General features: G+C 48.3%; 1 long non-coding RNA gene across 2 annotated transcripts in view; it reads left to right on the top strand.

Moving 5' to 3' along the window:
• Positions 1-22,930, top strand: part of LOC113615468 (uncharacterized) — a 148,055-nt gene extending 125,125 nt beyond the window's left edge. Inside the window, exons 11-13 of one of the 2 annotated variants that reach the window (XR_003431027.1) lie at positions 5,354-5,431; positions 22,212-22,399; positions 22,615-22,930. This is a non-coding gene — a long non-coding RNA (uncharacterized LOC113615468). Of the gene's footprint in view, positions 1-5,353; positions 5,544-22,211; positions 22,400-22,614 lie in introns of those variants that run through there. The other variant, XR_003431030.1, reaches the window with a different exon arrangement.
• Positions 22,931-23,285: the final 355 nt, after the last annotated feature.

Consider the following 23,285-nt stretch of genomic DNA (forward strand, 5'->3'; position numbering starts at 1 on the left):
GCTGGAATATGTCTGTTTATCTACTACTTGGTTATCTGAGGGCACAGCTTCTATAAGAAGGTAAGATAAATGCCTGATTCAAAATACTGAGCTAGTTCGCCAGCATCTGCAAGTAAAGTCAGTGAGTGATTTTTTTTAAAAGTATAATGATGAATTTATGGATTTAAACATATTTGATGTATTTTAATCCATTGTTCTTATTCATATTGAGGCTTGCATTGGCCATTGGGAGCCTCTTTAAACTGGCTCCTTAAGTCCTTTTTACATGACTTTAGTAGTCTTTGCTTCCTTGCTAGGTATGGTAAGATAATCCAGGATCATCATGGACATTTCCTGCCCCAGATCTGAAGAACCATATTTTTAGATATCAACGCAGTATAGTAAAAAGAACACAGTCATTGGAGTCAGATAGACTGGGATTGAATCCTGCCTGTATCTCATACTGCTTGTATGGCCATGTATAACCTGCTTAATATCTACCCACTTCAACTTTCTTCATTATTAAAAGGAGCTAATAACACCTATTTTCTATGGTTCTTAAGAAAATTAAAATTATAGACATGTAACTATAAATATGTGTGTGTGTGTGTGTGTGTGTGTGTGTGTGTGTGTGTGTATAGAGAGAGAGAGAGAGAGAGAGAGAACCTAGCATAGAGCTTGGCACATAGTAGGTACACAGAAATTCAAGTTCCCTCTCCATTTCTTGTACTCTTCTTACTCAGGTGACAGCATCACGTCTTCTATGATTACTTAAGCTTCTGTGTTTAAAGTGTGGAATGTTCTCTTTCACATATGGCAGATACTCAATACATACTTACAAATTGATTTTAAGGATAGATGCCATCAAACAGATGATGGCAACACGTGTTAAGCTCTGTGAAAGTAGGCATTGTCTCAATGCAGTTATTTTTTTAAAAAGCATTTCCTTTATTTTTAGAGTACCCATTCACAGATATTAATAAAAATTCCTTCTAACTATCTCTGCCCAACTCCCCAGAATGAGGTGTGATGGTGATGCCAGCCTTCCATTGTGTTAAAGGAAGGAGCATGGATAATTCAAAAGGGTAATCCAAGACAGTGTCACTCCAAAGACACTCATTTCAGTTTGAAAGACATCATTTAATAGATGTAGAGCAGATCCCCCTTCTTAAGTGAGCTATACTTACACTACAGTTCAGATGGCTTTTCCTCAAGGTCACAGCAGCTAAAGAGGATAATAAATCCAGAATGTACTGAGCAAGCCACAGAAGTCAACGTGGCATGACACGGTTACCCTAGATATTCTGCCACTCCTGTGTTGCTCTGGCAGTGTCCTCAACTTAGGATCAGAATTAGGAAATTGTCAGGCAGCCTCAAAGTCCCAGCTGTAGCAGCCACTGGAACAGCAGGTGCTGCAAAGAGCACAACCTTTTGACAATTAACTAAAAGATACCGGATGAAGGTGGAAAGAGTGGTGAGGAGAAGAGTCACCTCAATTAAGCAGTACCCTGCAGTGGCCTTGCATAGCATCTATTCTAGGTTGAATTGGGTTTTTTTTTTTTTTTTAATTTATTTTATTTATTTATTTTTGGCTGCATTGGATCTTCTTTGCTGCGCATGGGCTTTCTCTAGTTGCGGCGAGTGGGGGCTTCTCTTCATTGCAGTGCGCAGGCTTCTCATTGCGGTGGCTTCTCTTGTTGCGGAGCGTAGGCTCTAGGCACGCAGGCTTCAGTAGTTGTGGCGTATGGGCTTCAGTAGTTGTGGCTCGGGGCTCTAGAGCGCAGGCTCAGTAGTTGTGGCACACGGGCTTAGTTGCTCCGCGGCATGTGGGATCTTCCCAGACCAGGGCTCGAACCCATGGGCCCTGCATTGGCAGGCAGATTCTTAACCACTGTGCCACCAGGGAAGTCCCTGAATTGGGGTTTTGAGAGGACTTGCTGGATGATTCTTTTGCCCGGCAGCTGCTTCCCCCAAAGTACCCAGTGAACATGTTGTCATATGGTCCTGTGCACTCAGAAGATGCTGACTTTCAACTAGGGCAAGCTGTGTGACCACCCATCCATGGGGCCCGTTCTCCAAGCTGTCGTCCTGTGTGGCGTGGAGGAAGCTGTGCTGACTGAGGGCTCAGCTCTGGAGCTATTTCCCGTCTTGGGATGGCTACCCAGGATCCCCTTCCCATAAGCCCCAGGGGTCGACTCTTAATCAGCATAAGGGCTGGCTCTGTGCCAGAGGCTTTAGGGGCTCTTTCTGTGCATTCTGACACTGAATCCTCATATCCGGTGTGGCAGGGTGGGTATGAGATGCACATTTGATAGACGAGGAATTGAAGGTTCAGAGAGACTCAGTGGCATGTCACAGATGCTTGACCTCCCCAGCTTTGTCCTGGCTACTCCCAGACTCCACTTCCTAGCCGACTTTTCTTTCATCTTAGGGACTTCACCGCCAATCAGCTCCTGATGGGAAGTAGGCAGGGGAGAGCAAGTATACCAAATAAGGAAAGGTGATTCTGGCTGTATCTGAGATCTCCTAGCCCTAAAGTTACAATTCTAGACCATAGTCTGATAAGAACAGATGTATTTAGAGCCGGGTCAATGAAGCCAACTATTGGAAGTGCTCCTGTCCTGGGAAATCTGGTGTTCTTGGTTAACATAGCTTTGAGTCCTCACTGACTCCTTTCCTGCTCTCTTGTCATTTACTCCACTGGCCTTCCAGGAATGGTGAGGTGACCCCCGCGACTCACAGGTACAGTGTGGTTGGGCTGCTAGCTGAGCCCTGGACAGACTGCATCTGCAGTCCACATTGCTCTAACCAGATGGGCCACCGTATTTTTCAGGATTGATGCTGGAACAAAAAGCTGTGTCACCATGTAAGGCTGTGGTCAAATAGAGAAGGAAGCCAAATTTGGGTATGAAATATTTAATCTGAGCCAATCAGACCCATGGAAGTATCATGTCAATGCCAAGTAACTGTCAGGAGTCGAAATTATTTGAACATGTGCTCAGTATATTTAGTATTTTTCTTGTTTGTTTTACTTTGTGATAAAGGATTGCAGATAAATGAGAAAAAAAATGAGAAGGAGAGATACTATTGAGGTTTTTACCTCATCTCAAAAGATTATTTTTGTCACAGGGCATCTGTATAATAGGTGATAAGCATTATTAAATAGAACAATTTTGTTTGACAGGAGAGTTCAGTTAGGAAACATTTTCTTTGGGAATAACATTAAACATTGTATTTTTTTGTTTGTCTTTTTATTGTTGAGTTGTAAGAGTTTTTTATGAGAAGATGTGGTATATATGTACAATGGAATATTACTCAGCCATTAGAAGAAGGAAATAATGCCTTTTGCAGCAACATGGATGGACCTAGAGATTATCATACTAAGTGAAGTAAGTCAGACAGAGAAAGACAAATACCATAGGATAGCACTTAAATGTGGAATCTAAAATACAACACAAGTGAGCCTATCTACAAAACAGAAACAGACTCACAGATATAGAGAGCAGACTTGTGGTTGCCAATGGGGAGGGAGGGTGGGGGAGGGATGTAGTGGGAGTTTGGGATTAGCAGATGCAAACTATTATATATAGAAGTGATAACCAACAAGGTCCTACTGTATAGCACAGGAAACTCTATTCAATATCCTGTGATAAACCATAATGGAAAAGAATATGAATGGAATATATATGTATATATATATATATTTGTATAACTGAGTCACTTTGCTGTACAGCAGAAATTAGATACAACATTGTAAATCGACTATACTTCAATAACATTTTTTTAAAGAGTTCTTTATATATATCTAGATACAAGTCCCTTATCAGGTGTATGGTTTGCAAATATTTTCTCCCATTCTGTGGGTCATCTTCTCACTTTCTTGGTTATTTCAATATATGGTTATTAAACGACACATTTCTAAATAACCCATTTCAAGATAAATTAGAAAATGTTTTGAACTAAATGGAAATGAAGACATGACATTACAAAATTTGTGGAGTGCAGCTAAAATAGCGCTTATAGAGAAATGTTTAGTGTTCAGTACTTAGTTTAGAAAAGAGCAAAGGTCTAAAGTGAGCTATCTGAGCTCCGCTGTAAGTAATCGTTGAAGCAACTGTCTACGAAGCATCATCAGAGGGGTCTCCAAAGCAGTCAGGCCAAGCTTGTGCTTGCAGCAACAGTGTATGTCCACAACATTCCTGATACTGTTAGACTTTGCTCTTTTGCCAAATAGATGGGCATCAAAGGTGTCTTCTTGCTTCAGTTTGTATTTCCCTGATAAGTAGGGAGTTGACTAGCTTTTCGTATCTTGAATGGTCTTTCAGGTCTCATCCTCTATGCAGTGCCTGATCATGGTTTTTTGTTGTTTGTTTGTTTTGTTTTTCTCCATTTTAGTTGGGTTGTTTGTCTTTTACTTTTTGACCTGAGAATGTTTTACGATGTTATAAATGCGAATATTTGCCACTTATATCTGTTGCAAATATCTTCTCGCAGTCTGTAGGTATCTTTGAACTTCATGTTGTCTTTGTTCTATAAATGTTTTAATTAAAAGAAGTCAAATTTGTTAATATTTTATGGTATGGCTTGTGTTTTTCTCTTAAGGAGTCCTACCTTATCATAAATATAGTCTCCTTTATTTTCTTTTAGTGTTTTAATGTTTTATTTTTACATATTGCTTTATAATTCACCTGGAACTTATTTTTGTATAGGGATTTCCTTTTTTTTCACATGGCTATCCAATCATCTAAGCACTATTTATTAAACAGTCTATCCATTCCCTGCCTCTCTGCTGTTCTATCATTGTCATATACGAAGGTTCCCTACATCTGAGCTTTCTGTTCTGTTTCAGTGGTCTGATTTACTTTGCCCCTATGCTCATACCACATAGTTTTATTACTGTAGGCTCATAAGAAATGTTGCTGTCTGGTAGCATGATCCCCTGCTCATTCTTTTCTTCTTCTTCGTGAGTGTTTTTTTCATATCCTTGCCCCTTTGCTCTTCCATGTAAATTTTATTGTCAGATTGTCAAGTTTGATGAAGAAATCTATTAGAATTTTTATTGAAATTGAAATGAATTTATGGATCAATTTTGGAAGAATTGCCATCTCTGTAATACCAAGTCTTCTCTCTTGTGAAAAGAATGTGTTTTAGAGGGACCTCTTGAACTATCTGAAAGTGGTCCCACCTCCAGGGATCTCACTCAACAAAAGCCAGAGTTAATGATACTTATGCTGAAGTACCTTGAACTGTGTGTAGAATTCAGTCTAAGTGCTATGTTCCATAATTGTCAATTGTACATATAAGGTCAACCCAGTAGTGTTTGTCTCCTGCGTTCTTTTATGTTTTTATTGCCATATCTGTTTATTTGCTCCAGATCTTAGGCACTCAAGGACTTAGCACAAAAACCAAGGCTGGAGAAGAACAATGAGAGGCTAAAGAGTTCCACTTCTTGGTATGTAACCACATTCTCTGTCTTCAGTGAGAAAATCGTAGGATGTAATGCAGTTGGTCTAGATTGAAAGGGAAAATTTTGAAGTCTTTTGATATAAAAAATGACAACTATCCTCTGAGTTTCTAGTTTGTTTTGCTTTTTCCATTTTCATATGCTCTGGGGCTATTGTTCAGCTGCACACAGCATTATCACCAAAAGCATGACTACATAATGCCTATAAAAAGTGATTCCTAAGTACTTAGATACAGGACCAAATTGTCCAGTGTTTACCCTCATGTGTTGGTGAAGACTTTTAGCCACGGTTTCAGAGTCTACCAGGCATTTGCCTATTTGTCTGCTATGGAACAGAAGCTTTCCAGCCCCGCGCTGTTTCCTCCCATATCTGGACACTTAGGCCTATTCTATCAATGTTTATTTTTATTAATTAATAGACTTTTGGGGGAGTTTTAGGTTTACAGAGAAATGGAGCAGAAAGTACAGAGAGTTCCCATATACTCCCTCAGTTTCCCCTGTTATTAACATCTTGCATTGGTGTGGTGCATTTGTTGCAATTGATGAACCAATATTGATATGGTGTCATTAACTCAAATCCATAGTTTACATTCGGGTCACCGTTTGTGTTGTACAGTTTTATGGTTTTCAGTAAATGCATAACGTCATGCATCCACCATTACAGTACCACATGGAGTAGTTTCTCTGCCCTGAATATCCCCTGTGTTCCACCCCCGTCACTCCCCACTTACCCTCAAACTCCTGGCAACCTTGGATCTTTCTCTGTTTTTTTTTGTCTTCATAGTTTTACCTTTTCCAGAATGTCATATATATTGAACCATACAACATGTAGCCTTTTCAGACTGGCTTCTTTCACTTAGCAATATGCATTTAAGGTTCCTCCATGTCTTTCCATGGCTTGATAGCTCATTTCTTTTTATTCCTGAATAGTATTCCGTTGTCTGGATGGACCAGTTAGGCCTATTCTTAATCCGTTGCTCTTTGATGTACCGTTAACTGTGACAGACAACCCCGGACCCTAAATTACAAAGCCCTCTATGCCCAACCGTCGTCAAGGACCTATTTGAACAACCAGTCCATTTAAACTCATTTCCTGGCCAATGCAAACAAGTGATCATTGGGATCAGAAAAGAAATTAGCCAAATTAATTGTCATTGACTTGACCAGACAATTCTATCATGATGGTCAGACTGGTGGGACTTGTGGGTCTAGCCTGAGAAGTAGGCCGGATGGTCCAGTGCGAGGAGCCTGGGCCCAGGAGTCAAGCTCTCTGCGTTTTACTCGCAGCCCTACCACCAACCTGTGCTAACCACTCCCCGCTGTGGACCCCAGTCTTTGAAGGTTTTGACAGCTTTACTGAGGACGAATTCCAGAAGAGCTTCAAGTCCTCTCTTACTGATCGGCCATCTCACCTGTGGCATGGGATGTCATTTGTATGTCAGAGTATATATACCCAGGCAGCAGGCCCAAGGACTCACAGACAAGCCCTTTGTTCTTCCCAGGGGATGGGGCTGTCCTGCATGCCCCTGAGGACTTTGCAGAACTTTCACAGAAAGGAGCTCGGAGATAAACAAAGGGTGACACTGAACACAGCATTTTCTTTGACCCTGGAAAGACCTTTTCTTCCTGTATTGTTAGACCAAAACAGATGCAAAGGCATCATCGATGATTAATGCTGCTGGATGGAGCTGGTTCACTGTAGATCTGGACTCTCCTCTTCTGCATGTCTGTGGAAATCAGAGGGCTACTGCCCTTTGGAAGTTGCAGCTCCCCTTTGCTCTCAGGAACTGACTTCCGTGAGTACCTCTGAAGTTTAGAGTTTAAATATTAGCTGGTTTTCACAATGAAGTCTCCCCACTTTTCATTCCCTGCATCTTTTGGGGGACGGAAGGTCGTTCTACAGGGTTAAAACAGAAACTTAGCATTCCTTCCTTCTTCTGCAAATTAATTTGGTCCACAAACCTCTCCTGAGAGACTCTTGATTCTATGCTGGGCCCTCGGATTGAGCTTGGTGGTGGACTCTGTGGAGACAATGGAAGTTCCTCTGACCTTGGGGAGCACACAGGGCTGGACAGTTTCAGGTCATGGCCAGGAAGCCTACCATAGCCCCAGCTGCCCAGTTAGAAACGCCTCACTCCCTCAGCCATCACTCACAATTTGGCTTCTGGGGTTCAGACTACTTACATCGCACGTGGGTGCTGGCAAAGCCCACTCTCTTGTCTCCCTTGCTCCAGGCTATCCCCACTGTGAAGGACATTCCTCCCACTGTGAAGTCATGCCTCCCGCTCCGAAGGCCTGGCTCTCCCCTGGCTTCAGAACGAAGTCCCAGCCGAGGCCTGGTGTTCAGGGCCCTCCTCACCCTAACATTCTACTTCCTACCTAACTTCCAAGATCTCGACCACCCCTTTCCCCAAATCGTCATGCTTCAGACATCCCAGACTTACGGGTACACGGGACGCTCAGGTACCAGAACCTGATTGTCAAGGCCCTCACCCCATGCTGTATGGAGAAGAGAACCGGCACAGAGTATTTCCGAGAGCAACCTGGAGTCTCCAGGAGCACGGGCTACCAGGCTCCTTGCTGCAGATGCTCACACCCTCTTCCATGAAGGAGACCCCCTCTGACTGCCGAAGATCGAGGGAGGGAGGCGCAGCAGGCAGACCCCCCAGACCTGTCCTGAGAGGAATGGGGAGCCTGCCTCCCAGTCTGATATGCTCCCGCCCACCCCAGGCAACGTTGCCTTCAGCGACTCTTTATTTATTTATTATTTATTTTTGGCTGCACTGGGTCTTTGTTGCTGTGCGTGGGCTTTCTTTAGCTGCGGCGAGCGGGGGCTACTCTTCGTTGTGGTGCGCGGGCTTCTCATTGCGGTGGCTTCTCTTGCTGTGGAGCACGGGCTCTAGGTGCACGGGCTCAGTAGTTGTGGCTCGCGGGTTCTAGAGTGCAGGCTCAGTAGTTGTGTCGTACGGGCTTAGTTCCTCCGTGGCATGTGGGATCCTCCCAGACCAGGGCTTGAACCCGTGTCCCCTGCATCGGCAGGCGGGTTCTTAAGCACTGCGCCACCAGGGAAGCCCCTTCAGTGACTCTTAACTGACCATCCACTGGGCACCAGGCACTGGGCTGGTGCTGGGCTCCTGGCTTCAAGGAGCTCATGATCCAGCAGGGGGCATAGAGCTCTATAAGTGGGTACATTCATTTGCTAGGATTGCCGTAATAAGGTACCACAGACTGGGTGGCTTGAACAACAGAAACTTATTGTCTCCTGCTTCTGGAGGCTGGAAGTCCAAAATCAAGGTGCTTGCAGAGTTGGTTCCTTCTGAGGCCTGTCAGGAAAAGATCTGTTCTAGCCCTCTCTCCTTGTCTCATAGATGGCCTTCTCCCCGTGTCTTCACGTGATCTTTCCTCTACACGTCTGTGTCTTAATCTCTTCTTTTTATAAGGACACCAGTCATATTGGATTAGGGCTCCCCGTAATGACTTCATTTTGACCTAATTGCCCTTTTAAACACCCTATCTCCAAATCCAGTCACATTCTGAGGTATTGGACTTCAACGTAGGGAAAGTGGGGGACACAGTTCAGCCCATAACAATGGGTAATGGGAGTTTAGGATAGTAAGGGCCATAAGGGGATGGAGTTCTGGGGCATGCTCTCTTGACCACATGCACACTGCCAGCCAGGACTACTGCTGCCAAGGCCTGCCTTGAATTGAGCAGACTGCTAGTAAGAGGCAGTCATGGATTTAACCTCACAGCCACGTGGTTCCATGTAGCTCTTTCGTCAGCTCAGCCACGGAGTCTTCCAGGTGAGAAGCCCAGGCCCCTTGCTTCCTCTGGTCTGGCCCAGATCCCCTTTGGGAGAAAAAGAGTTCCTTATAAACCTCTTCCTGTCCAGCCCCTGGAGAGCCAAAGGGACATGGGCTTAGGGCACAGAGAGACCTGAATTCAAATCCCAGCCGGGCTACTTACGGCCCTGTGAGTATGGACAGACAAATCGTATCCCTCCAAGAGCCTCCTTTCCTTCTTCTATCAAATGGGGTGATAACTCTTGCCAGGCATGATTATGGAACTAAAATGAGAATATCCAGGGGAAAGCTGTGGGGCCAGCCAAGCCGGGAAGGTCTTACTCTCCGTGTCCTGACGGAGCCTGGTGTTGGGGCTCGCCTGCAATCACAGTCACTCGATGAGGGTGGACCGAATGTGACCGAGTACATGGGCGGGGTGGGGGCAGTGTCCCTCCACTGCAAGTGCTTCTGTCCTCTGTGCCCACAAACCCAGAGGGAGGGTCCGGGTGTTCTTTTTACACCCAGGGCTGAGGGGAGGGGGGAGAGTTCCCTCCATCATGGAAGGGACAGAAAAGAAAAACAAAAGGTTGGATGTGGATAGTGAGTAGAGAGGCCCAGGAAATGTCATTGATCTGCTCCTTACCGGTGTACACGTGGACTGGCCCAAGCAGGGTCAGGCAAAGGTGCCAAGAGCTATGCCGCCCATCCCCCCAGCTCGTGGTCTAGCACAGAGTAGCCAGACTTCCTGTTGCCTTTCTAGGTGAGAAAGGTCTTTTGGGACTTGTGTTAAGCATGGAGTATGACCATATATTGGTTCATTTAATGGTCACAGTCACCATATCAGGTAAGTAAAGTAGTAGAACTGGGATTTGAACCCAGGTCTCTGATTCTAGGGCCGGCCTCCTAGCTCCTAGGCTACACTGTTTATAATGAAAAGACTGGGGGATAAGAGAGGCTGAAGACCTGGTTTCGAGTCCTAGCTCTGCCACATGCTGGCTGTGTGACCGTGGGCAGCCCTCTGTGCCCCGGTTTCCTCATCAGTTAGATGGGGGGTGGCAGGAGTGATAGCCCTGCGCGCGCGCACACACACACACACACACACACACACACACACACACACCGGGATGATAGGCCCAGTTTGTCAGTCACTCACTCAAAAACCACATTCTAAGTGCAACTTGTCTGCCCCGTCCTCTAGAAGGCTGCTGCTTTCTATGTCCATCAGACCCACAGAAAAGCCTGGCTGAGCTAGGCCCCAGGAGTCACGTGCAGAGTTGGTGAACTTTGAACGGAGCATATCTGAGAAGGAAGGTCCAGTCCAGTGGGAAAGGGCTTGTCGGGAGGTGGCGCTTCTCCTGTTTCTATTGCAAACAGGTCCTAGATCTACTCAGAGCTCCTCTTTGCTGGGGACATTGTCATCCGTGCCACCACTTTCTTTCTCCTAAGCCCTGGGAGGGGGCTCCCCTCGGGACAAGCAGCAAGAGAGAAAGAAGGTAGCTTGTCCACCCCTGAGCTCTGTGGCCCACATGGTGGGGGGTGGCCTGGAGCACAGGAAGCACCGTGGCCCCGGGTCTGGAAGCCTGAGCGCTGGCCCCAGCTTTGCTCTTGGTTTTGCACAAGTCCCTCCCCTCTCTGGCCTCAGATTGAGGGCGTTGACTCATCCCATCCCTGAGCTCCCTTCTCACGCAAAACCTCCCTGCCTCCAGGCCTGTGTTCCAGCTCTGTGATCAGGGAGCTGACAGGCCTTCTGGTCAGGGTCGGAGGTGGCCTCCTGCCAGCCCAGTTGAGGGTTTCATGCGGGTCCTGCCCGCGCCTGCCTCGCGCGTACTGCTGGTCAGCCTTTCCACAAGTCCTAAGCAGACACCCGTTCACCGTCCTTCGAGACAAATTCCACGTAAGAAAAGTAACACGCTTTTAAGCAGCCAAGCAGCAACTAGGCACAAACCTATTTCTTCACAAAGCGTGTCCACCTCTTGGCCCATCTGCCTCTGAGTAGCCTGAAGCACAGCAAAGATGGTACGTGTCCCGGCCATGGATTTGGGACTCAGCCTGCCTTGAACATCGCGCCTACATTTCCCCTCCAGTGATACCTCGATCCCGAACGACCCCAGCTCCTTCCCACATATACTTGGCCCAGTGAAAGCAAATATTTCAACAGTTAACTCTCTGACCCCAGTCCTTCTCTCTTCATGCTAAATGCCAGTTTAGGAAGGAAAAAATATTTATCGCATTCTTGCATGGCCCTTTTACACCAGATTGAATGGGTGACAGGCAGGAAAACGGGAAAGGAAATGCCTGGAATATTTAGTGGATGTGGTCATCATGTTTGATTTGATCTCCCCCAATGCAAATACGAATGTCCCACTTCATTTGCATGTGAGTCTTTTCTGCCACAGAGGGAGGGGTGGAAGAGCCAGCTCAAGTCCGCAGGTGATCTCGGATGGAGTGAGGCCTTGGCTGGGACTTAGAGCGGTTGTGCTGGGCCCCAGGTGGCTGGGGGTGTGATCTCTAGGGGCTGCGGAGGGGACAAGGTCACATGCAAATACCTTATCTCAACTGAGCGCAGCTTGGGAAAGACCACGATTTGCTTTTGCAGAAAACCGCTTCCCTGGTACCGCTCCCGGAGGAGGCCATGGGAGGGGAAAGAGTGCTGGGCTTGGAATAGAATTACTCGATTCAAGTTTCAGTTCCACCACTTGCTTGACTTGGATGAGTTTCTCATCTCCTTGGAGCCTCAGTTTTCTCCTTGGTATAAACGGGCTTAAAAATCTCCGCTCCATCAACCTCATAGGGCTGTTGTGAGGAGTCCAGGGGAAAATGCATATGCAAGCCGCTGTCAGCTGTCTTACTATTATTGTTTATGTTATTAGGTGAGGAAGCCAAAGAAAGTCAAAAGAGCAAATAGGCGGCAGTTCCGTCCTGAGGTGATTTGAACTCAAAACAACTCATCCAAAAGAAGTCTTTTGGAACTTGTCAAATCGTTCTTAAGAACTTCTGAGCCCCGGGCTTTAGGCCAGAGAGCAGCTTGAACACACTCTGAGGCCTGTGGGAGCCTGCTGCCCTGCCCAGATGCTCTCACTTTCCGCATCTGTACCATGTGGCCTAGACACCCTCTGCAGCCCCTTCTAGTGTGAGGCAGCCTGCTGTCTGGTGCACATTGATCATGCGTTCCAGAGGTTTCTCACACGGCACTGGGCCTTTGCCGGTAGGAACTTCGGCGTTGCTGTAGGCCCAGCCTTTTGAACAGCAGGCCCATCTGCAGCTCAGGTCTACTCTAGCCTAGCCTTTGCTAGAGAACAGGCCAGCGTTGTGGTCAAATAGCATGAGTTCTGGAGGGAGAGCCACGGGCTCCTATGCAACAGTCCTCTAGGCCTCGGCGGAGACAATTCTAGGGTGAGTCTCCCCAGCCCAGCCAGCCCGGAGATCAAATAAACAGAAGGCCACAGACTCAGGACAGTTTCTCAAAGAACCTCCCAATCGGAAGGATCAAAGTATTTAGATGAAAATTTCCATATTTCCAATGGGCCTGATTTAAATACACAGGAAACTCATTGTTGACCATTGCAAACCATTTATGAAGGGCTTATGTTTTTTCTTCCATTTGGCTGCTACCAGACCATGAAAGAAACAGGTCTACAGAAACTTCACCTTGACTCCTGTTAGCCTTGCTGCGGGGTTTGACTTCTAGAAGGTTTCCTCATATCCTCTTCATCCTCATGAAACCCAGGATCCAAGATGCTGCCCGAGTGATAGAGCAGTTAGAATAGTTGCTACCACGAAAAGCTGAGAGTCTTTCCCTTCTCAGATTTCACTCTTTCAACCTACTGCCCTGCCTTCCATCACCTCCCAGGAGCAGGCCCTCCTCCACCTGACATTCAAAGCCTTCCCTAGTTCATCTGTTCAGTGGAGAACAGGGGAGAAGATGCTGGGCTTTAGATCTAAGCAGATCTGACTTCGAATGCCAGCTCTATCTTATACGTGACCTTACTATACTTTTCCTTCTGAGCCTCTGTTTTTTCATATGTCTAATAATGCATCATGGAGCTGTTGTGAGGATCGAAGAGAATCTAAAACAGAGTGGATATATGTGTATGTGTAACTGATACACTTTGCTGTACAGCAGAAAGTAACTCAACATTGTAGATCAGCTGTTCTCTAATAAAAATTTAAATAATAATGATAAATACAGAGCATCTGGCCCAGCACGTGACCATCGCAGCTGCTCCGCCATCAGTGGCTGTGAACACTGTGACTCTGTCGTGCGCAATTTGGCCCCAACCTGCCCTCCAACTTTTCATCTCATCCCTTCCACACTCCCTGTGCTCCAGCCAGATTTAGTCTTTGCTGTTACCCTAAGACTCTCTGAGCCTCTGCTTTGACTTCATGACTTAGCTTATGCCCATCCCTTTACCTGGCACATCTTCCCCCTTAGATTCACCTGTCTAAAATCAAACATTTATTTCAATAGACTCACCAACCATAGAAAACAAACTTACGGTTACCAAAGGGGAAAGGGGGGAGGGATAAATTACGAGTTAGGGATTAACAGATACACACTCCTATATATTAAATAGATAAATGACAAGGTCCTACTGTATAGCACAGGACTATATTCAGTATCTTGTAATAACCTATAAGGGAAAGGAATCTGAAAAAAAATCTATATCTGTATCTATCAATATGTCTGAATCTATCTATAGAGAGATTACATAGATTCAGATTCAGATATAGATACCTGAATCACTTTGCTCTACACATGAAACTATCACAATATTGTAAATAAACTATACCTCAATTTAAAACAAACAAACCTATATTTCAAGTCCCAGCTCTGGACCCTCAGCTTGGTAGGATCGTTTTACCTCTGCGTCCCTGTAGCCCTTCAGCCCTCTCATGGTGCCGATCATGGATCCCGCCCAAAACACCACTATCTCAAGCCTCGTACTCGGTGCTACAGTGTATCGTGGCTCAGACTCTGTAGCTACCTTCAAGGAGCTCAGTCTGTTGAGGAAGCAGAGAAACGGGGCCCCTGCTAGCAGCGTATCTAGGTTTGGATCCTAAGTAGCTGCCTCATGCTCGCCTACCTACAGACAGACCCACAGGTTGCTCATCAAGGACCCCATCTTCCCGTGTTGCTTTGAAGCTTCTGATTCAGACAGGTCGAGCCGGGCCAAGGACGGGGAGATAATCGAGGTGGCGATGAGAGCTAAGGCTTCTGAGTGAGAGAGACCTGGGTCATAACCCTGCTTCTTCCCCGCTTACTAGTGACTTGTGACCCTGGGCCAATCACTTCACCCTTCCGTGGAGTGTTTCCGGGGCGTGAATGCGAAGGGCCAGGCCCAGGGTGGGACACGTGGTGGGTACTCCATAAAGGCTCATTAGCGGACTAGTGGTATTTGTCCTACCACCATAGAAAGTACTGCGGCACAGATGGGCTTTTCTTGGGTCCCAGTCAAGGGAACTTGTATCTAGAAGTGCCAAAGTACGCTTTCGCAGTGAAGCCTTGCCCACGAGGCTACCCTGAGACGCGGGCCCTGAGGAAAGCAGTTCAGAGAGGCCCCAGTGGCTAGACGTAGCGGCTGTTCCTAAGGATGTGTTGACATGAGGTCAGTTTGTGATGATCTCACTTAGTGCTCTGGTGAAAGCTGGCCACTGGGATGTCATTGGTGTGTAAGGAAAACTGTGTCTCTTCCAGGAAGAGCTGCCTGTGACCAATGTGATTGGTGGTGATGGGGGCCAATGAGGAAGGTTTGGTGACAGGTGCCCTGTTGCAGCTGACACAGGGATGAACTCGGCACAGCTCCCACTTAACACTTAGTGCTATGTCCTCTGTGTGTCCCTGGGCAGAATCCTGGGTGGGGCTCAGTGGCGGGCTAGGCCGTGTCCTTAGCAGGGTAGCCTGCTGGAGACAAGGAGACAGCTGGGACTGAGAAGGCCCGGCAGTCAGAGTGGTGAGGCAACGTGGGTATGGCTTCTGCAGGTACTGGCCTCTGAGGTGGGGCTCATCTTGCGGGTCAGCGTGGCAGTGGGAGCCTGGCGACCCTCGAAGTCTGGGCTTGGAGGTATATTGCCAGACGCGGAAACTTTCGCAGCAAAAGTCGGCGGCAGCTGGTGGGGAGAGGGGCTGTCTGTCACCTCTGTGGAGGGACCAGACAGAAGCCAGGCAGGGAGACAGGACCCGATCCCAGCACACTGGGGCTCAGTGCAGGGCTCCAGGTCCAGCGAGGGCTGACGTACTCAGCAGGGAACCTGAGGCAGAAGCTCATCTGTGTGGACTGGGCCAGTGTGGTTGGGATGGGGACAGGCTGGGGCTGTGCGGAGAGGCCCAGGGCCTGGCTGTGAGGGCCACGTGCTGGCAGAGACTGATAGATCGGCTGACCCAATTCCCTCTTAGCTCTTTGTTTATTTTCACTTGGACACCCTTTTAAATGTTACTTGGCTACATTTTTCCTCATTCGTTCAACCAATATTTGCTTACTGGGCAGCCGCTCCCATGAGGCCCTCTCCTGTATTCTGAGCAGACTAGTGACACTGAGACCGTGGCTGTCTCCTCAGAGGCCTCCCTCTGTCCACCGGGGTTGGCAAGGACGATGAGAGTCTGCACAGGGCAACACGGGAGTCCAGCAGTCTTCTCAAATGCAAAGTGTAGGAAATTCTAGACTCCTCACAAGGACTGGTTTGATTTGATTCTCACAGCTGAGACCAGAGCCTCGGGGGAAATAGAGCAGAAATGGCCAACTTCATTTGGGGCCCAGGAGTTTTCTCCAAGTTAGCAGCAAAGCCTCATGGGAAAATGAAACTCCCAGGGAGGCTTAGGTACCTTCTCCCTCTGGGATGAGGTGGAGTTTTCCTGCAGAGAAGGATATGTGAAGGCCCTAGATCCTCCTGGGACCAAAGATTTCCCTTCTGATGATCCAGGGACTCGGATTTTATTTTGAAATGGGATGAAGAATGGCAGGCATGGCTTGCCGGGGAGTGAGAACTTCAGCCCCTGGAAATTCAGGAGAGGACAGAAATGCCCTGCGGCTGGGGCCCCGTGGAGGAAAGGCACCACCGTCCCCTCCCAGAGAGGATGGTTCCAGCGCAGGAAATTCACCAAAGGCAATAATAGGAGTCACTAGTGGGAACGGCTGTTTTGCTTTTAAAAATGTTTCGACAGGTGTCGGGAGGAAAATGACACTGTGCCAGAGCTCAGGGCTCAGAAAAGAGGAGGCAGCTCTCAGTGCGCTTTCTGGCCTCCTTCCATCCTAAAATGGCCTATTTTTCTACATAGAATAAGAAAATGCCCTTGTCCCCCACTTGCCTCCCTCCCTCTCTCGTTTTGTTCCAGTTTCATACAGCCATTGTGACGAGCAGCCTTGGTACAGCCTCGGGAATCACATGTCCACCTCTATAGCCACCTGCTCTTAGCATCTTCCGCTAGCGACCCACCCAGGCCCATTTACTTGGCTGGAAGGACTCTGAGTGCCACCTCATTCCTGGGCCAGTGCTGTTATTTGTAGGACAGCTCAAAGGTACCCCTGCATAGCCCCAGTGGAGAACACTTCCAATCGCTAATCCTAGGAAAGACCGGGATTCACAAAATCCCTCTGAGGCCAACGTTCTCTCTTCTGTTATCACTATGGTTTTTTTCTTTTTTTGCAAAACGGATTTTTTTTTCAAAATGTAACAGTAATTCTTTAATACTAAGTTTTTTTGTTTGTTTTTTTGTTTGTTGTTTACACATGAACAGAGGGGCACCTGGGACCGCAAAGACTAGGACGTCTTAAAGGCCAGTGGCACCAGACTGCGCCAGCATCTCGACATGTGCACACACAGCTGTTGATTGCAAAGCAAAGTGCCAGGCTCAGCCCGCAGCACAGAGCAGACCGATCCCCATTTTCCCCCAATTCAGACTGGGAATAAGGACAAAGTAGACAATTAGAAAATTATTTTAAACATGTAAGAAATTCCTCTAAAGTAATGTGACTCATTTGTGTTCATCCTGGGGTGATGGAAAGATTGACAAATTTGGAGGCAGAAAGTCTATGTTCAACTCTCCCCTTTGCCATGGACTAGCTGTGTGACCTTGGGAAAGCTGGTCACCCTCTCCAGTCCTTCATTACGTCATTAGTAAAGGGATGGTAAAGCATCCAGCCACAGGCTTGTTCAGGATAAAATGAGGTAAGGGATGTGGCAGTACTAGAAAGTGGCCACAGGCTCACCATCATCAAAACCCCCATGAGGAGCTGTAAGTGGGTACTCCGTGCTCATAGCATCTGTGGGACTTGTCTTGAGAGTCTGCCTTTAGAGCTGACCAGCCAGTCCCAGAACACCTCTGTATCACTGGAGCCAGTCCTAGAACACCTCTGTATCACACCTCTGTATCACTGGAGGATAATTACTGATTATCAGTAACCCAAAAGACTTTCTGAGAGAATATGGAGAAAGGTGGATGGTTAAACCAGGAAAGGCTGGATTGGGCTACAAAGGGTGGTATACTTCACAGTCTCCAAGGGCCACCTCTACAGCCCCACAGGGTCTGAACAACAGCAGCTACAAGAAAGCGTGTAGAGCCTCTCAAGGGACAACTTTGAAGGGAGACATTTCCTCGATGGCCTAAATTCTGGCTCCTCTGCTTTAAAAAAAAAGTCTCATTATCATGATTTCCAGTATAAAAGAGCGTCCATGTAAATGTCGAGTCAGTTGCATCCTGGGAGCCTCCCTTTTTCAATTGACTGAGGCTACTGGAGAATCCATAGTCTGTAGGACTGCTTCCAGTTCTATGTTCCGGTTATGATTCTGCTTCTGGGAACATGGGTGTGATGATAGGAGCTTGCCTCGGTAGTGCTCACAGCAGGATACTGGAAATAAGAGGAAACACTTATAGAGCCTTACTCTTCCCACGAGGTAGGCACTGTCAATTATCCCTATTTTACAGATGAGGAAACTAAGGAACAGAGAGGTAAAGTGATTTGCCTAGGGTCACACAGCAGCTAGGAAGTGGTAGAGCCAGGATGCAAACTCAGGGAGACTGACGCTAGAGTCCATGGAAGGGGACTCTATTGGAAGGGGTCTTGTGAGCTGAGTCTTCCAGAATGCTCTTATCCAACAGAACTGATGAGAGCACCAGTTGCCCAGGGCAGAATCTCTCTTTGTCTGAGTGCTGCCACTTGGCTCTCAAAAATACAAGAGCTCTGAGGGGGTTATAGTGCATTGAGTGCTGTCCCCCCACAAAAAGATACGTCTGCCCAGAACCTGTGACTGTGATCTCATTTGCAAAAAGTGTCTTTGCAGATGTAATTAGTTTAAGGATCTCAACATGAGACCATCCTGGATTTAGGATGGGGCCTACGTCCAACGACAAGGGTCTTTATGAGACAGCAGAGGAGAGACACACAGAGAAGAAGGCAATGTGAAAACGGAGGCAGAAACTGGAGCAATGCGACTACAGACAAGGAAAGCCAAGGACTGCTGACAGCTGCCCAAAGCTAGGAGAGTGCCATGGGGCAGATTCTACCCCAGAGTGTGGTCCCGCTGACACCTCGATTTGGGACTTTTGCCTCCGTAACATGAGAGAATACATTTCTGTCGCTTTAAGGCACCTGGTTTGCAGCAATTTGTATGGCAGCCCTAGGAAATGAATACAGGGAGTGAGCCCCCAGGAGGAGTCTCGAGGCACCATTGCTCCTCAAATTGAGGTCAGTATGGGGGTGGGTAGCAATACTACCGACCCTTTGGAAGTGTCCACAAGAGTGGTAGAAGGTGAACTCGGCTCTTTCCGGGTCCACAGCCCTCTCCACTCAGAGGCTTCCAGCCCAGTGCACAGAGCTGCTCAAGAGGGGCCTTGGTTCCCGGTGGTATCCAGGAAACCCCAAGAGTGGCCAGTCATAATGGCCCTCAAGAGGGCTCCTGCATTCCGCTTAATTTACCTTTCAGCTCGCTTGAGCTGTATTTCATCCCTTCTGGCGTATTTTGTTTTGTACCTTGTAAAGGGGATGGGAAGGGAGAGAGGACGGAAGAGAAGTGTTTGTTTGCTGGACATTTTGACATTACTGGCATTGGTATTGCTCTTGCCTGGAGACAGTTTGGGAACACGGGTCTTCCATTAATATTCTCAAGATCTGAGGACAACAGAAAGTAGAATGGCCACCTAGTAAGTTCAGCCATCCTTCCCAGGCTCCATGGTTCCCACTCAAAGACTGAGCAGGTGGGAGCTGCTGGGTGGTTGGAAATAACAAAAAGATGGCGGAAGGGCCAGGGATTGAAGCCCAGACGTCTGGGTCTCAGCTCGGGCTCCTCTCCTTGGACGCGCGTATAGGTTCTTATGAGGTCCAAAGCTCTTAGGTCACACTTGAGAAAACCGGCCCAGAGGGAAGCAGGGACTCGCCCCAGGCTGCACGCCGTGCTGTCTGCCAAGCTGAGGCTGAGAAGCAGGCGCTTTCCGGCCTGTGTTGCCAGGCAGGCTTAGATCCACTTCCTGGTCATCATAGAATCCAGGAGTGCGGCAAGCCTCCTAAATGATTTTTCTAGCTGTAAGTTCTCTGTCCCTCTCCAGATCCTCCGGCCTAGTGCCCTGCTGTTCCCGGGGCACTGTGACCACATTCCACTTAATTATTTAGGTCCCTGCCTTGTCTCCTCTGCTAGACCACAAGGCTCAAGGTCGGGTCCTGAGCCTGGTGTGTGTCTGTTTTCTTCCGGCTCCTTCGGGGGCCCAGCCAGGGCCTGGCATAGAATAGGAGTTCAGCGCATGTTTATTGAATGAATGAAAGAATGAGTGAATGAATAAATGAATGAAAATGGATATGGTAACAGTAGAAAGTCTTCTGTGCTAAACTACATACTAAGAGTGAATTAGAATGGATTCATTTTTATATTAAATGACATTAGCATTTCAGATTTTAGCAGAGAAGAAATTGTAGACAAATTCCTGCATCCTCATTCCCCAGTGATGGCTAACCCCGAAGATTTAAAGGAGAAACAGTAACCGAATGTCACTCTTTTTCTCTCCTTCTCCTTCGCTGCTTAACGGAGCTGTGATACTACGCATGCTATGAAGTGCATTTTCTATCATTTCAAACCTCATACACGAATCCATAAAATTAGCTGCTAACCTTCTCCCCTTCTTTCTTCCTTGCTCTGGCATCGTGTGGTTAATGCACCCTTGACCATATTTGAAAAGCAAAGTGCACTCAGTGGCGTGAACCCACCTGGGGCTACCTAGCTGGCTTCATGGATGTGTGTTAGACAGCTCTACTGCGGGCAGGGTGTGCAGGGCCCGGGGCGGACCTGGGCTCCGGGCCTGGCAGCTGTGAGTGTGGCAGGCTGGACGTGGGATGCCCTCAGTGAGGCCTCAGAGCAGGAAGAGGTGGTGACCGTGGGGAAGTGGCTTGCCTCATGAAAAGGCCTCTCTCAGGGAGGCCAGGCAGGAGCGAGGACCCCCGTCCCGGAAGCTTCACTGGGGCCGGGCCAGTGGGGGCCACGTACGGGGACTCATCCCTGGGTTTCTGCGTGACCATGGTCTTTGGTAAAGCAGGTTTGAGGCAAGCCTGCTGTTCGAGAGGTGGTAGTGGGGAGCCCTGGGCTCCCCCCATTGCATCGCTCTGAGATCTTGGGCAGGTTACTCCATGTCTCTGAGTTCAGTTGCCTCTTCTGTAAATGCAGGCGGTAGCATCCTGTTCCACAGGAGGCTGAGCTCTGTGTACTTGCCACAGACCGTGGCCCACGCGAGGCGCCCTACGTGTGAGTCCTGGGGTGCGGACAGTGGAAGACGGTGGAGGTGTCGTCGTAGTGTGTTGACAACAGCTTCGTGTGGATGACTGCCCTTCTCTCAGCCTGGAAACGGGCTCTGAGAGGTGAGGGGCCTTGCTCAGGGTCCAGTGAAGTGACAGAGGCCACGGAAGCCAGGTTCCCAACGCTTCCTCACTTGCCCCTGCCCCGTCCAGGCCATTGAGAAGAGCAGAAGTGAAGCCAGGGCTGCAGCCCGCTGTGGAGGGCAGGTTTTCCTCAGAAGGGGCTCTCTGCAGGCTGTCAGTGAACTACGTGGACAGGCAGCCAGCAAGATGTCATGGCTGGGACTGGAAATTGTGTTTGCTCGAAGAAGGGGAAAAAAGAAAGGGAAAATTATACCTCGCAGACCTTCGATGTCAGATTGACGTAAACCAGCCAAGCAGCTGGCTTATCACGTATTTCGGCCATGCTGGCCTTCCTAGGGAAGGGGGTTTGGAAGCATTTTCTAGGTGAGAAGAAATCAGGAGGGAGGTCTAGAGAGGGGAGGGGAGGCACGCAGCCCTCGGGCGAGGAGACGCGGGGTTTTGTGACTTCCAAATCTCCAGCAGGTGACAGGTGCATCTTCCAGAAGCACGCCAGGCTTTGTCTGGTATTCAAGGTGGGGTTCTTCTAAGGAGATCAGTCAGGGCAGGTTGAAAGTGGGGGAGGGAAAGGCCAAGCAGGAGGGAGGCCATGCTGTCAGCCCGGTGAGAGAGACTTCGCCTGTGCGCCCAGAGGGCAAGGGCTGGCCCCGCCCAGGCCCCTCCTCTCTCAGGAGGCGTGATTTCGTGGGCTGTTCAAGGAACCGAGGCAAGTCAGGTCTGAGCAGCCTAGTCGCCTCCTCTAGACTCTGGTACGTTCTCCAGCCTCCCTGCCTGACCCTCTCGGCTGTGAACTTAACTTGGGGAAAAGGAGGTGACCCTGGCTGGTGACCCAAATATGTTGAAATGAGGGGGAAGCCGGCCCAGGGCTGGCATCTGGCTTGTCCCACTGGCGCAGCAGCCTTGAAGTTCCGTGGTCCTCCATCCTCACCACAGGGAAGCTCCTCTGGCCTTGGCGTTCACCTGCCCTCCCAGAATGCAGTGGCCAATCCATTCGTCATGGTGCCACAGCCTTTAAGGCACATGGTTAACCTTTGCTTTTAATTCCCCTGAGCGCTGAGGAATGGGTTGGGAGTGAGAGCCATGGACACACACTTCAGGCTTCGTGCGTTCTGTGTGTCCTCTCTGATGCTGCAGGTGTCGGGGAGCTGAGAGGTCCCTGGACGGACGCTACTTTCTGTCTTTCTGTCAAATCCAGACAGAAGAGCACTGACTGCCCTGACTTTCCGAAAGCTGCAGAAGGCACCTGACACCGCCAGGATCACGGAGGGGCCCATCAGTTCCCAAGTCCTCTGCCCGGCGCGGTGCAGGACTCCCCTCTCCAGGTTGGGTTTCTATCGGAATACCTCTAAGGACATGCTCCCCCGGCTTCCAGTGGCAGCCTGCTCCAGGCTCAGGCAGTGCCAGTTGTGTGGAAGTTTCCCTTTGAGCTGCACTTCTCTCTGAAATGTCTACCCACCAGCCCCGGTCCTGTCCTCTGCGTGCACTTGCCCGTGACAGCTCTGGCCTAAGCTGTGGACTCTCATCTTCTTTTCTCCAGGTTGATCGATCGTCCACTCCTCTTCCGTCATGATTCCAGGACCCTTCACCAGCCTGTTCTCCCTTCTGTTCACTTCTTGTTTCTCTCCACACAGCTAATTCTGTAACCTGTTTGGAATAAATTGGATTGTTCAAGGAGAGGTAAAGATCTGAGTGGATTTCCCCTTGTATTCGCATCCGGGTTCCCCTGGAGCACTTGCTAAATAAACTTTCATTTCCCCGAGGTTCTCTTTCACCTGGTTTGGTGCTCTTTCTAAAATAGTTTCATCCATGGCTTTACTTTCCCTTTTTTCCTTCAGACTCTGTAGCACTTTCCTATTGCTACTGTAACTAAGTACCACACACTTTGTGGCTTAAAACAATACACGTTTATTATCTAACCATTTCCGAGGCCAGAGTCCAAAATGGGTCTCACTTGGTTAAAATCACGGTGTGGGCAGGGCTGCTTTCCTCCAGAAGGTTCTAGGGGAGAGCTGGCCTCCTGGCCTCTTCCAGTTTCTAGAGGCCTCTCCCATCCCTTGGCTCATGGCCCCTTCCTCTGTCTTCAAGGCCAGCGACAAAGCATCTTCAAATTTCAATCTCTCCCAGCCCTCACTCCCTGACTCTGCTTCCGTTATGACATCTTACTCTGACCCATTTTTCTTACTCCCTCTTTCACTTACTAGGAACCTT

This window comes from Aethalodelphis obliquidens, unplaced genomic scaffold, assembly GCF_003676395.1.
Source record: "Aethalodelphis obliquidens isolate GAN/ISIS:26980383/991018 unplaced genomic scaffold, ASM367639v1 scaffold118, whole genome shotgun sequence".
NCBI lineage: Eukaryota > Metazoa > Chordata > Mammalia > Artiodactyla > Delphinidae > Aethalodelphis > Aethalodelphis obliquidens.